A 14,476-nucleotide genomic window follows, 5' to 3' on the forward strand; every position below is an offset into this window, starting at 1 on the left:
ACCGATAGTGCAACCATACCGGCAGCGCATTGGCGAGGCATTCGTCTTCATGGACGGTAATTCGCGCCCCCATCGTTCACATCTTGTGAATGACTTGCTTCAGGATAACGACATCGCTCGACTAGAGCGGCCCGCATGTTCTCCAGACATGAACCCTATCTAACATGCCTGGGGTAAATTGAAAAGGGCTGTTTATGGACGACTTGACCCACCAACCACTCTGAGGGATCTAAGCCGAATCCCCGTTGAGGTGTGGGACAATATGGAGCAACAGTGCCTTGGTGAACTTGTGGACAGTATGCCACGACGTATACAAGCAGGCATCAATGCAAGAAGACGTGCTACTGGGTACTAGAGGTACCGGTGTGAACAGCAATCTGGACCACCACCTCTGAAGGTCTCGCTGTATGGTGGTACAACATGCAATGTGTGGTTTTCATGAGCAATAAAAATGGCGGAAATGATGTTTTTGTTGATCTCTATTCCAATTTCCTTTACAGGTTCCGGAACTCTCGAAATCAAGGTGATGCAAAACTTTTTTTGACGTGTGTATAAACTTATTTCTGCTGCTAGCGAAAGTGAGAGCATGTGCGAGGCCCACTAAAAAGATACACGGGCCACGTCGCGTACGTCACAGCACGTGACACCGGAGGTCTTACCGAATGCCAGCAGCCGCGTACGGCGCAAACAAAGTAACTACTTTATACAAGTTTAATACTTGTTGACTACGCTTTTAAATGCGTGTTAGCTCCAGATAGCGCACTATTACGTTAAGACTTGTAGTGGGCACAGTTTCATTGGCATACTGATTTATTGTGGGCCCTGCACGGAATCGAGCGTTCGCGAAATATAGCGGACAAGGTGACTACTGTGATGTCACAAGTTGGTCGCGCGGCCCGCATTTCTCCTGGGCCCCGGAGGATGTGACAATGAAGTCATCCACCAGTGATTATCGAGGCGGTCATGTGCCCTTTCATATCCCTATTAACGTCTTTGGATTTCCTGGGCGCCTTTCACTCTAATACACGGAGTTAACCGCGGTCAAACGCAAATTTGGCTGGCGATTGATTGCAGACCGGCAGTTAACAATGGTGCAACGCAGAGACATTTCAAATGCGGTTTACTATTAACCGTGATCACAAGACTTCGGTTAACTTGTTTTTTGACCGAGGTTGATGCACTCGGACACTTGTCTCTGGCCGCTGTAAGACTGTAGTCGCGAAAACAGCCACCACAGATCATCAATTTGACTGCAACGCCGTACACGGCAGGTGGCGAGATTTCAAAAACACCGGAAGGCAGGACTACAAGGCATAGTTATTACAGACCACGGTCGCGACCGTGTTTTGACTATGCTGTTTTTTTCTGTTAGGAAGAGTATATTTAAGTGGAAGCGTACCTCAATTTCTGCTGCATCAGAAGACAATTTCAAATAACGTGTATGAGTTCGTTCTTAGCCGATAGTTTTCGAAGAAACAGTAGCAACTGCCGTCCGTAGTTCCCTGATGAAAATATACCATGGCGTTAGCGTCATTCGTTGTTCGCAGTGAAAGGGAAACATCGTCATGCACACGAATAAATACACTCACTCCAGAAGAACATCTGTTTACATCGATTTTTAGGGATTAGCGCACTTTCCAGTTCCATCTACCTGCTTTGACCCATGACGTCATATTTAGAATAAGTAACATTGTTTACACCAGTTACTAAGACAACCACATACAGCATTTAATAGCAGACTACTTACATTTTTCAAGATGGTCACCACAAGGCAGACATTTACGGGCGCAAATGTCAAAAAACAAAAGAAATATTTCAGCCACCTAATGAAATAAAACTAACGGGACAACCGTGGGTATTAGGAGGTTTTGGGTGGTGACAAACTAAACATCATTCCAAGACAACCACGTAAACGAAAAATAACCCACACGAATTCCTTCAGAATAAACCAAACAAAAAACTACTAAAAGCACACAACTGGAATCGAATATTTCGCTTGTGTAGCTCAAATCTCCACAGCAATACCAGGCACTCCTCCACAAAACCATAACAATCAGCATCGGAAACTTAGCTTGACAACAACGTGCTCCACTTCAAATACACCGCGCCACCGCTATGTCACATTCGAAAAAAAGCAGTCAAATGTTTATAATCATCAAGATTATAAAAAATGATCATTACTCGTTTTACTCGCAACAATTTGAGCTGTGCTCATAGGTTCCTACCTCATATTATTTACGGGGAGAAACAATCAAATATTAATGAGCACCAAAATTACATATAATCGTTACTTGTTTCTCTAGCCACAATTTAAGATGTGCTAACACGTTCCTGCCTAACCACGGCCTTGTAAACCACGACATATTTGCAATGAAGAGGATAGTTTACGCCAGTTACTAAGACAATCAGCCGGCCGGCGTGGCCGAGCGGTTCTAGGCGCTTCAGCCTGGAACCGTGCGACCGCTACGGTTTCAGTTTCGAATCCTGCCTCGGGCATGGATGTGTGTGTTGTCCTTAGGTTACTTAGGTTTAAGTAGTTCTAAGTTCTAGGGGACTGATGACCTCAGCAGTTAAGTCCCATAGTGCTCAGAGCCATTTTTGAACTAAGACAATCACAGACAACATTTAATAACAGTCCGCTTAACGTCGTAAATCATGCCACCACACAGGAGGCCACAGGTTAAAGCCGGCGGATAGAGCGCTTGACGCGGTTTTTGGGAAAATCGTTGCTTCTCTAATCCGTGGGCGGACACACGATTCTCTCAAAAGTTAGGTAGGCTCCTGCAATAACCCACAAACCTCCTGTTACCCGAAAGTTGCAACATTACAAATCGCATGAAATATCCATACCCACGTCCTTGAAGAAAAGTTTTACTCATAATTAACTCGTGAATATCAACCTTGTGAGGAAGAAATAAAAACAATCTAACGAGACGTAATCCATGTCAGACGTTTTAACTCTACTGGAGAATTAAATCAACGATGAATAGACAATCTCAATTTGCACGAAATATTATATGTTTCGGGAATTATTGGCTTGGGTGCTCGTTTTCGCGATCGTGTCAGCATCGAATATGTCAAGTGCGCCAATACTGTTCGCATTAGCAAACCGGACTTCGTAAAATTAAATAGCAAGCAGGTGCTGAATAATTACTACAATTGGTAGCGATCTCGGTAAGATAGCCGTAATGACGACTAAAACGACATCTCCCAAGCCGGTTATTTGCCTTCATACAATCAGAGTAACCCCTGCTTCACTGAAAAAACCTGTCGATAACACTCCAAAAGCATTAGTGCTACAAAGAAAAGAATTTGAGACAACCTTTGAACAAGAATGAGTGATTATCTCAGTTAAAGAAACTTACATTGTTGCATGCTCTTAACAGATCGTGGATAGGAGGAGAGGCGAAGAGGGAAGTAACAAGTGAAGTATGTCAGACAAAGGACGGATAGTGTTTTACAAAGATAACTTGTTTTCTAAATTGATTACTCTGGACTTTACGCATGTTTCATATACATGAATCTTTTCTTCATCACATTTATAGTCAAACTATTATACGTGCTCTAAAGAAAATAGTTTTATTAAAACAGGGAAGAAAAGAGAAACTTACTAACATGTTGTCATAAAGTGTATCAAATCTATGTCAGCAGTTTACTCATTAATTGGCATCTCCGAGTATCTGAAACCTACAGAGGAAAGCTGAATCAGAACTGAAGTCCGGGCAAGAAATTTAACCGAATAATCACTTCCCATAAAACAATTAGAGAATTTTTCACTCAATACAACAACAAAACAGATTTTGAGAGCAAGACAAGTTACGTTGGAACGGCATACTCCATCACCTGTCCGTTGGTATCTCCTCTAGTAAAATGACAAGAACATTTTATGGACATGCTAGTGTGTCTTTTCGCTTAAAATGCCTTAGATGAAGTACGTAAGTCTCATAGTAAATATAGTAAACTGTAAGGGTCTACGGGTTGCATGCAGCCGTACGGTACGTAACACGCCCTCGCCAGCCGACCCATCTGGAATGCTGACAATTTGCTTGGTCAGTACACGTGCGTCCGGCCGCAGTGCGACGCAGGGAGTAAGTGAATGGCCGCCGTCGGTAGCGCGCCAGATAACTAGCGCGGCCTCGGGCGCGAATATGTCTCTTTCCTTAGCTCACCATGGAGGCTTTCAATACGACCGTAATTAGCCGCTGTTAGGATGTCAGACACAGTGATGATGGGTGCGCGTAGCGTGCGTGTTTTATAATCAGCCTTCTGTTAATAAAACTGTTTAAACTTACTTCTCAGTGTTCGCGTATTGCCATACCTCAAGGACCCACTGCTTACAAATCATGACAAATATTTCGTGTAATTATCATCTGGGGCAACAACACAAACAACCCCCTTATAAAACTGCCATACGACGACGCTCCTTACATCAACAATCCAAAGTACCTGATTTTTGTTAAACCTACTTTTGTGTCCCCTGGACGATAACCTTTTTTCCTGACTCTAATAACTGAATGACAAAAAAATTGTTTTAGGAACTCAACTTTTCCTGTTCACGTTGAATGAAGAAATATCTGTACGCCATGGTACAGCTTTGAGTCAGTCAGACGTTTGCACATCAAAAACTTTGCTTACACACCAACACACAAGCATGCACACAACTGAAAGTGAAAATTAAGCTCTCTACGGTAGAAATTAACGAAAACCTTAACTTCAGAACATATCCACATCCAATATGGAATTTGTGGGCTCTAAAAATTTGGTTAATGTTTCGAATAACAGTCAATTTCTCTGCAGTTTAATTTGAGTTTGGAATGTCTGACATAATCTGAAACGAAGGAGGGAGGAGACTGAGAATCCGGAAATCAAAAACGACAAGAAAGAAATACGAACCAAGAATGGCGCTAAATCCCTTATTGTGTGAATTTATTTGCAAGAAGAATGTATGGGACGAAACTGAGGAGAGTGGGAGATATCTCTTGCCAATTCCTAAAGTAGTCGCGCTATCCGCAGAACTATGAAGATAAAGGAAATCCTCGCTTACCATATTTGTGTAGAACAATAGCAGAGTAAAGGAAGTAAGAGTGTAAGGGAGGTGGTAGTGGTTAACGTTGTATTCGTCACAGCAAGATGACTTAAGAGTGTACAAGCACATCTAATAATGCGCAAACCTGACGACCAAAATCCATTTGTCTATCCTATCGCCAAAAATCCCCGCCTGCTGCAGTACCTAGAACAACATGTTCCTATCAGTCTACTTTCACACCATCCACATCCTATGCCAAAGAAACTTCAGCCAGTTTCCTCTGCTAACTCAGCACCCCATTTGACATTTACCCGTCCTACCGGCTGTACCCTTAGTTCGATGCTCTCCTTAAATCAAGGATCCAATATCCCTCAGAGCTTCCTGATTCCCACAACTCCTCTCCTTTTTAGTCCTGACCCCACTCAACGATCACATTTCTCAGTAAAACATATGCCTTACTCCCAGATATGCGTATTGCCCCTCGTCTCTCCATCCTCCTCATCTGCAGCTGGTGATCTAGTGGCTAGCATTGCTACCTCTGGATCACGGGGTCTCGGGTTCGATTCCCGGCCGAGTTGGGGATTTTCTCTGGTCATACGGGAAAATCCCCACTTCATGGCTACCTCGGAGATGCTGTGTCCCATCGCTCTTGCACCGACTATAACACCATGTCCAAACTCATTTAAATCTTGATAACCTGCCACTGTAGCAGCGGTAACCGATCTAACAACTGCGCCAGACACTTTCCTTATATAGGCTTTGCCGACTGCAGCGTCGTATTCTGCCTGTTTACATATCTCTGTATTTGAATACACGTGCCTATATCGGTTTCTTTGGCACTTCAGTATAGTTGGCTAAGACCATTAGACGAGATCATATTTTTTGTATTTTAATCCCATCATTTTATTCACGCAAACTGTAAATAAACCGAGCGATTATTCGTAATTTTTACATGCAGCATGCAGCAACTTGGCCACTGTCATTCCTTGTCCCCTCTCTGCCCCCCCCCCCCCCCCAATGTTGGGGGCATAGAAGTACAAGAAAAGTACTTTTAAATAAATCAAATAATGCGTCGTGACAGCACGGGAGAATTATCATCAAGATAAGAACGAAGTTAAAAGCGCAATATGTTTGAAAATCATTAAATAAAATCCATAATTCAACAAAAAATCTTGATACCCTTCTATTTACTTTCTCTAAAATATGGTTCAAATGGCTCTAAGCACTAACATATCAGGTCATCAGTCCCCTATACTTAGAACTACTTAAACCTAACTAACCTAAGGACATCACACACATCCATGCCCAAGTCAGGATTCGAACATGTGACCGTAGCAGCAGCGCGGTTCCGGACTGAAGCGCATAGAACCGTTCAGCCACAGCTGCCGGCTATTTACTTCGATTGTTTTACTGCTCACGCTGTAGTTACTTGTTGCAGTGCACTATCGTTGTTTTCTTTACTTTTTTATTTTAATTGCGTTCTGTATCTAATGTTATTTCTGTAAATATTCGTGGATAATGTAAATTTCCTACTATTCATTGTACTTTTTTGCATGCATTGGTTTAACATTTCTTTAACCTTTGACATATTTATTTAATGGCGGAACCACCTGATTATCTTCTGTACTGTGTTACGAATCAGTCGTTTTTTTCACGAGAGAATGAAATCTTTGAGCGCTCCTATCAGTATCACAGATTAATGACTGCAGATCCCAGTTTCTTATATTTGTCTTACGTTTCCCAATTTATTGTAATCCTTGTAAGGAAAATGTCTTTCGATTAATTTCACCTAGGCGCCACCACATTTAAACACAGGCCCGCGATGTGAAAAACTGTGAAGCGCCGATGTCGGAGCGCTTTCGGGAGAGATTCCGTCCCTTAAGGGACGCTGCGAGTTACACGGAAATATACTTCGCAGTTAATAGTCGGGCGTGTAAACGTCACGTTCTTCACGGAACGCTTCGGCGAGTTTTCTTCCACTTCCACCGATGAACGCCCATGCGATTCTCGTCTGCGAGACGCGTACATTTCCTTGCCCATTTTTATATTTCTCTTCTCAGGAAAAAGATTCTTAAAAGCCGAAACAGACAGAGATGACTGAGAGGACGGTCCTTCGTCTTCTTCACTTTAAAGGATAGGCCCCTCGCCTGACCTGATCTAGCAATCTCTTCCGTGGGCTTCAGGGATCTCGCCTCTCTCGCGGTTAGCAGTTCAACTCTTGATTTGTTAGTCTTCCTTTTTGCATCCTGTCGGTATGCTCAAGGCATTTTACCCTGTTTTGTTTTTTATCGTTTAACTGAATTAACCCCTTTCTTACGTCTTCATTCCTCATTTCTTGTCTCACACTTACAGCCTTTGAGCGTTTTGTAAATATCATTTCAATGGTCTGTATATGCATTTCGTATACCTTTCGTGATGGCCATTACTCTGACCTGTATTTGAAAAGAAGCGTAGCCAGACTTTATTTTTTTCTTTCTACGCTTTGTTGCCCAGCGTTCTACGTATTTTTCTACAAATCATGTGATATTTATTTAATTTATTCTGTACGTCTTCTCTGTCTCGTAGCTTGAAACACAACCTAAGAAGTTAAAACTTGTTTTAAGACACGACCATTAGCACTATTTTGGAATTTTCAGAGTGTGTTTCTTTAAACACCATAATCTTAGTCGTTTTGTAAGAAACATTGAAACTGTAGTCCTTGCATGTCTGGTCTAGGCAATATATTCCACTTTGCAGATCGTTCTCACTCTCTTACAAAATTATTTCGACGGGGGCGAACATCATGGTGTCTGTCCATCAATATGGTTTTCTTTTAGTGCCTTGGTTCACCTTGACTAGTCAGTTGGTTAGTTAGCTCGTTAGTTAGTTAGTTACACGTTGCATAGACCATTTGAAAGGTTCTTTTATTGCAAGTATGTGGAACGATCAGTTTATAGGACATGTGTGTGTGGTTAGTGTTAACATTAATGAACACATTATACTTTTAGTCCTACACATGTATCTAAACCTAGAAACAAAGTTTTCTTCTGGTTACCAGTTTTTAAATAGAATTTCTTCCTTCGAATAGAAACCGTTGTCCAGCAGCAATGATATTTGCTGAGGTTCAGAACTTGCTGTGCTACCTACCACATGCTATACTATTGGGAAAAGATGAATAATTTTTGTTGCTGCACATTAAATTCCTTTCTGAGCCGCTGACGGTTTTAATAATTGGTAATAAAGGACTTTTTTTCCTTTAGTGTCCAAAACTACACATGCCCGAGAATGTGAAATGTCTTTCAATACGAAATTAATCAAAAATCAATTTCACCCTTGAGATTCAGTGCCGAACTTGTATGCAACAGAATTATTAACGTTAGCAGTGAATCTGAAGGTGGGGAAGTGACTAAAAAACTCAAGATTTAAGTAACACTATGTTTTTTTATAAAAGACACATAAATAACAATGCAACAAAATACAATTATGTGGACAAGCACTTTACTTGTACCTTACTGTGAGAACAGCCAGCTAAAGCACTGATTTGACAGAGTTACTGAAAGAGAGGGAGTTGCATAAAATCTCGGATCTCATTCTGTGAAATAGGTACATCAACATGTCTATGACGATCACAGTGACAGCTTGTGTGGAACCAACACCCAATAAACCTAAAAATCTAAGGAATCGCTGATGAATATGAGCCAATGTTAGCTATCTTGCAATTGAACTACAATACTCTAATATGCTGGAGCTGTAAGCGGTGCTTACAATAATCTTCCATGTATTGTATTGTGTGGAACTGGGGACCTAGAAACGACGGAGAGGCCTCGTCCCCGCCGAAGTCATCAGTAGTTCACAACCACACAACAGACTATAGCAATCCACTCACCTCACCACCGCCCCACACTTAACCCAGGGTTATTGTGCGGGAACGTCTCACATCAGACGATTGTAACCCCCAATGTTTGCATGATAGAGTAATTATGGTGTACGCGTACGTGGAGAAAGTGTTTGCGCAGCAATCGCCGACATAGTCTAGCCGAGGCGGAATAAGGGGAACCAGCCTGCATTCGCCGAGGCTGAGGGAAAACCGCCTTTAAAACCATCCGGAAACTGACCGGCACGCCGAATCTCGACACTAATCCGCCGGGCGGATTCATGCCGGGGACCGACACACCTTCCCCCACCTGCAAAGCAGTGCATTAGACTGCACGGCTAACCGGGCAGGCATCTTCCATGTACTGTGAGCAGAGTGGCGACACAGTGACTACACAACTTGAGAGTGCAGCTACAGTTTAGCCTCTATCACCTGACGATGACTTCATTCCTGAAACTATTCCAATTTCCCTGCCCTCTACCCCCTGTGACCGACTATATGCATCTCCCCATTTTTCCAGCCTCTTCTCAGAAACTTACCCCTTTTTCCTGCCAACGAAACGTGAACACCAACTCTCTCAAAAACTTGTTTCTGACAAGTACAATACATAGATGAGTGGATAAGGAAGTTGAGGATTTGTTAGATGACGATCAGTTTTGCTTTACAAAAGATAAAGACGGTAGGCTGGGGAGAGGTGGGGGGGGGGGGAGTTGTGGAAAAGGAGAGAAGTAAAAAGACTGGATGCGTTGGTTGAATAAGGGCTGTGTAGTGCTGGAATGGCAACAGAGGAAGGGACTGGATGGGTGACAAAAATGACTAATGAAGGTTGAGGGCAGGAGCATTACAGGAATGTAGGATATACTGCAGGGAGAGTTCCCACCTGCACCTTTCAGAAAAGCTGGTGTTGGTGGAAAGGACCCATATGGCACAGGCTGTGAAGCAGTCATTGAAATGAAGGATGTTGTGTTGCACAGCATGCTCGGCAACAGGGTGGTCCACTTGCTTCTTGGCCACAGTTTGTGTTGGTCATTCATGTGGACAGAATGCTTGTTGGTTGTCATGCCTACATAGAATGCAGCACAGTGGTTGCAGCTTAGCTTGTAGATTACATGACTGGTCTCACAGGTAGCCCTCCCTTTGATGGGATAGGTGAGTTTGTGGCCAGACTGTATTAGCTGGTGGTGGGCGGATGTGTGGGACAGGTCTTGCATCTATGTCTATTTCAGGGATATGAGCCATGAGGTAAAGGGTTGGGAGAAGGGGTTGTGACGAGTATATCGTGTAGGTTTGGTGGATGATGAAATATCACTATGGGAGGGGTGGGAAAGATAGTGGGCACTACATTTCTCATTTCAGGAAATGAAGAGAGGTAGTTGAAACCCTGGCAGAGAATGTAATTCAGTTAATACAGTCCTGGTAGGTAATGACTTACAAGTGTAGTGCTCCTCTGTGCCCAGACGATGAGACTTTGGGAAGTTGTGGGAGATCGGAAACCTAAGGCACTGGAGATCTGTTTTGGAGCATAACTGCGGTCTATGAAGGCCTCAGTGAGGCACTCAGTATATTTCGAGAGGGACCACTTGTCACTGCAGATGCGACAACCACAGGTTGCTAGGCTGTATGGAAGATGCTTCTTGTTATGAAATGGGTGGCACATGTCGAAATGGAAGTATTTCATGTGGCTAGTAGATTTGATATGGACAGAGGTACTCATGTAGCAATCTTTGAGATGGAGGTCAACATCTAGGAAGGTGGTTTGTTGGGTTGAGTAGGACCAGGTGACGCAAATGGGGGAGAAGCTGTTAAGGTTCTGGAGGAATCTGAATAAGGTTCCTCATCCTCAACCCAGATTGCAAAGACGTCATCAATGAATCCGAACCAAGTGAGGGGTTTAGGATCTTGGGTGTTTAGGAAGAATTCCTCTATATGTCCTGTGAATAGGATGGCATAGGATGGTGCCATTCGAGCACTCGTAGCCATATCTCAGACTTGTTTGTAGGTAATTCCTTCAGAGTAGAAGTATTTGTGGATGAGAATATAGTTGGTCATGGTGACTAGGAAGGAGGTTGTTGGTTTGAATGCATCGGGCATTAGGAAAGGTAGTGTTCAACAGCAGTTAGGCCGTGGGCACTAGGAATCTTAGTGTAAAGGGAAGTGGCATCAATAATGATGAGCAGGGCACCGTGTGGTAAAGGAACAGGAGCTGTGGAGAGTTGGTGGAGGAAATGGTTGGTATCTTGTATATAGTAGGGTAAATTCCAGGTAATAGGCTGAAGGTGTTGGTCTATGAGAGCAGAGGTTTTCTCAGTGAAGTCACAATAACCAGCCACAGTGGGGCATCCTGGGTGGTTGGGTTTATGGATTTACGAAGCTTGTGGATGGTAGGAGTGTGGAGAGTGGTAGGGGTGAGCAGAAGGCTCTGGGAAGCGGTTCTGGGATAGACCTAAGAATATGAGGAGAGACTGGCTATCCTGCTGGATTTCTGGAATGATGTCACTGTGGCAAGATTTGTAGGTGGATGTATCCGACAGCTGGCAGAGTCCTTCTGGCAGGCAATCTTCACGGTTCAAAACAACAGTGGTGAAGTCTTTGTCTGCAGGTAGGATCATAAGATCAGGATCAGTTTTTAGATGGTGAACTGCGGTTCTTTCTGTGGATGTAAGGTTAGTTTGCATGTTGAAGGATTTGGGGTATGACAGCGAGGCACAGTTCAAGGTTAAAAAACTCTGGAAAGTTAAGAGAGAGTGATTTGGGGCAGTGGGCGTGGTTCACAGTCAGATGGAGGAGTGAACTGAGTCAGATATATGATGGTAAACATTGAAGAAAGTTTGAACTTCCCTACAGAATTTCTATACTCGCAACTACCAGGAATGCCATTACACTGCCTTCGACTTAAAACTGGGTCTCCAATCATACTACTCAGAAATCTCAACTCACCAAAACTATGTAATGGAACAAGGGTGATTGTCATACAGTTCTTGAATAACATCACTGAAGCTGAACTTACGACTGGGAAGTACAAAGGACATGCACTATTTATCCCCAGAATACCAGAATACCACTGATCTCTACTGAACTGCTATTCCAATTTAAAAGACTGCAGTTTCAAATCAAATTAGCCTACATTTTTACAATTCAGAAAACACAAGGACCAACTTTAAAGTATTACAGAATCAACCTCAAAGGGTCCTGCTTCTCTCAAGGTCCACTATATATACCTTTCTCTCAAGTAGGAAATTTGAAAAATTTGTACATCTATACCCTGAATAACAAAATGAAAAATGTTTATTGACAAGTATTGGAAATAGTTAGAATATGTTTTCAATAAAAAAAATTTTACCTCTTATACTTTAAAGCTTATCCTTTTATATCAATTACCACACCATCTCATATGAACTCCCCCACAGGGGCGAGGTACCCCAGCTAGTTATATTATACACACAGCACATATTTTTATAAAAAAGAGTTTTGCTCCCCCTGTAACAGCCCTGTACAAAATCAATAAGGCCGGTATTACACTATCATATTTCTTTGACAACGATTTGAATGAAGATATAATCAAATTTTCCTCAAATTTGTTTGACAAAGATATTTGTCTTGGTGCTACAAAGGGGTATTACACTGTCATCATATTTTTCATCAAAGTTCAAGATGGCTCACAACAAAAACTTGTTATTATATGCAGCAGTTGCATGTACCACAATTGCACCGTGTGCACATTTGGGAGAGAAGAAGTGGGGGGGGGGGGGGGGCGGGGGAATGTATGTGGGTGAAGTCATGGGCTGTACGACGAGACAATGAAAGCATTCAACAAAATTTGTTACGTGAGCCTCTAGTGGAGGATGTCAAGTTGTACATAAATTGCTTAAAAATGGATGAGCAATAATTTCAGTATTTGCCCAGTAAAGTGTCTCATCATATCACAAAGCACAATACTCACTTAAGAACTGCTATATCTGTAGAAGACAAACTCACAGTAACATTCCTATTTCTTGCTAGAGGAGAGAGTTACTCTAGCTTACAGTACAGCACTCAAATACCACAGTGCACATTAACTAAAATAATACCTGAAATGTATGAATCAATTTATAAAGCATGAAAGGACCAATATCTGAAAATAAATAAATGTTCAATACACTTTATGTGCATTAAAAACAGTTTTTATTGTAGATCAAAGTAATTATTGCATTCTGTGCCCAACAACTAAAAAATTAATATACAATGCGAGGCATCGTGAATATAAAGCTCATATATATATATATATATATATATATATATATATATATATATATATATATATATATGTATATGTGTGTGTGTGTGTGTGTGTGTGTGTGTGTGTGAAATAAGTATGTCGGTATTTACCTTTGCTTTCTCACAGCTAATGACTTCCACAGTTGTTTTGTAGCTCTCCAATCTTCTTAACCTATTTTTGTACTCCGGGTGACACATGTTAAAAGCACCTCATCAGTTTTATACATTTCTATTAATTTTGTAGTTGACAGCACACGCAAATTAAGCTTGGGAGCCATGTTTACAAACACACTATTGGTGACAGAATTCTGCAGCGATGCTAGAGCTCCAAGTGGTAACATTTCACATTTCGATTTTTATGATCAAATCTGCAACGAGGCCCTAAATTTCCCTATTACACCATCAAATTTCTTTGACATAAATATTTGACATGTTAACTTTGACGAAGAAATATGATAGTGTAATACCGGCCTAAGCGCGATGGAAATAAATGAAAGTTGACAAGATGGCGGAGACGTTAACTGTACAAGTGAGTTGTATTCTTGCGAAAAACGAAAATAATGTCGGTAAAAGTACAGTGGGTGTGAACTGTAGGGGAGAAATTATGAACCTAAATGAGAGTATTTCTAGCCTTTAGCAAATCATCAGTGTATTGAGTAGTGAGATGTCTCAACTTCGAAAAGAAATAAGTGAGCCATTAGTCAAAATAAGTCCATTTCTATTCCGCGAGAAAACTCTAACGAGTGGACGAAAATACCATATAAAAACAGAGCTGTAAATACGAAAACATAGCCAGGTAGTGAAAACACCAAACAGTTGGCGGTTAAAAACAAATTTAATGTTCTTTCTGTGAGTGAAGGGGCGTATTTAGACCAAACTTCGGCAAGGAAACATGAACTTTTGAACAAACCTTATTAACAGAATGGTGATACAGGCTCTAGGCTCTAAGCTCAGCATTAAGGCAAACAGTGACGGTGAGAAACTGAGCATGCCATCTTTTGCATGTAGTAATGGGACGAATGAGAAAGACTATATAAATAAAAACGTACAACAGTGCAAACACGAAAATAGTGTATTATTTTTAACGGATAGTTATGGCAAAAACATGACGAAACTTTCTCAAAGAAACCAAAAATACGACGCAGCAGGTATTGTGAAGCCAGGAGCAACAACGAAAAGCATTATTGGTATCGACTTACATGATAAAATATCGAGAAAATATGACTATGCTGTGTGTATAGCGGGTGCAAATAATACTGCAAAAAACGAAGAAAATTACTGCCTAATGGAACTGAAAAAGTACTTAGAACGCAACAAGCAACGAAATACAGAAGTTGCAACTT

The sequence above is a fragment of the Schistocerca americana genome, chromosome 2 (assembly GCF_021461395.2).
Source record: "Schistocerca americana isolate TAMUIC-IGC-003095 chromosome 2, iqSchAmer2.1, whole genome shotgun sequence".
NCBI classification, from domain to species: Eukaryota; Metazoa; Arthropoda; class Insecta; order Orthoptera; family Acrididae; genus Schistocerca; species Schistocerca americana.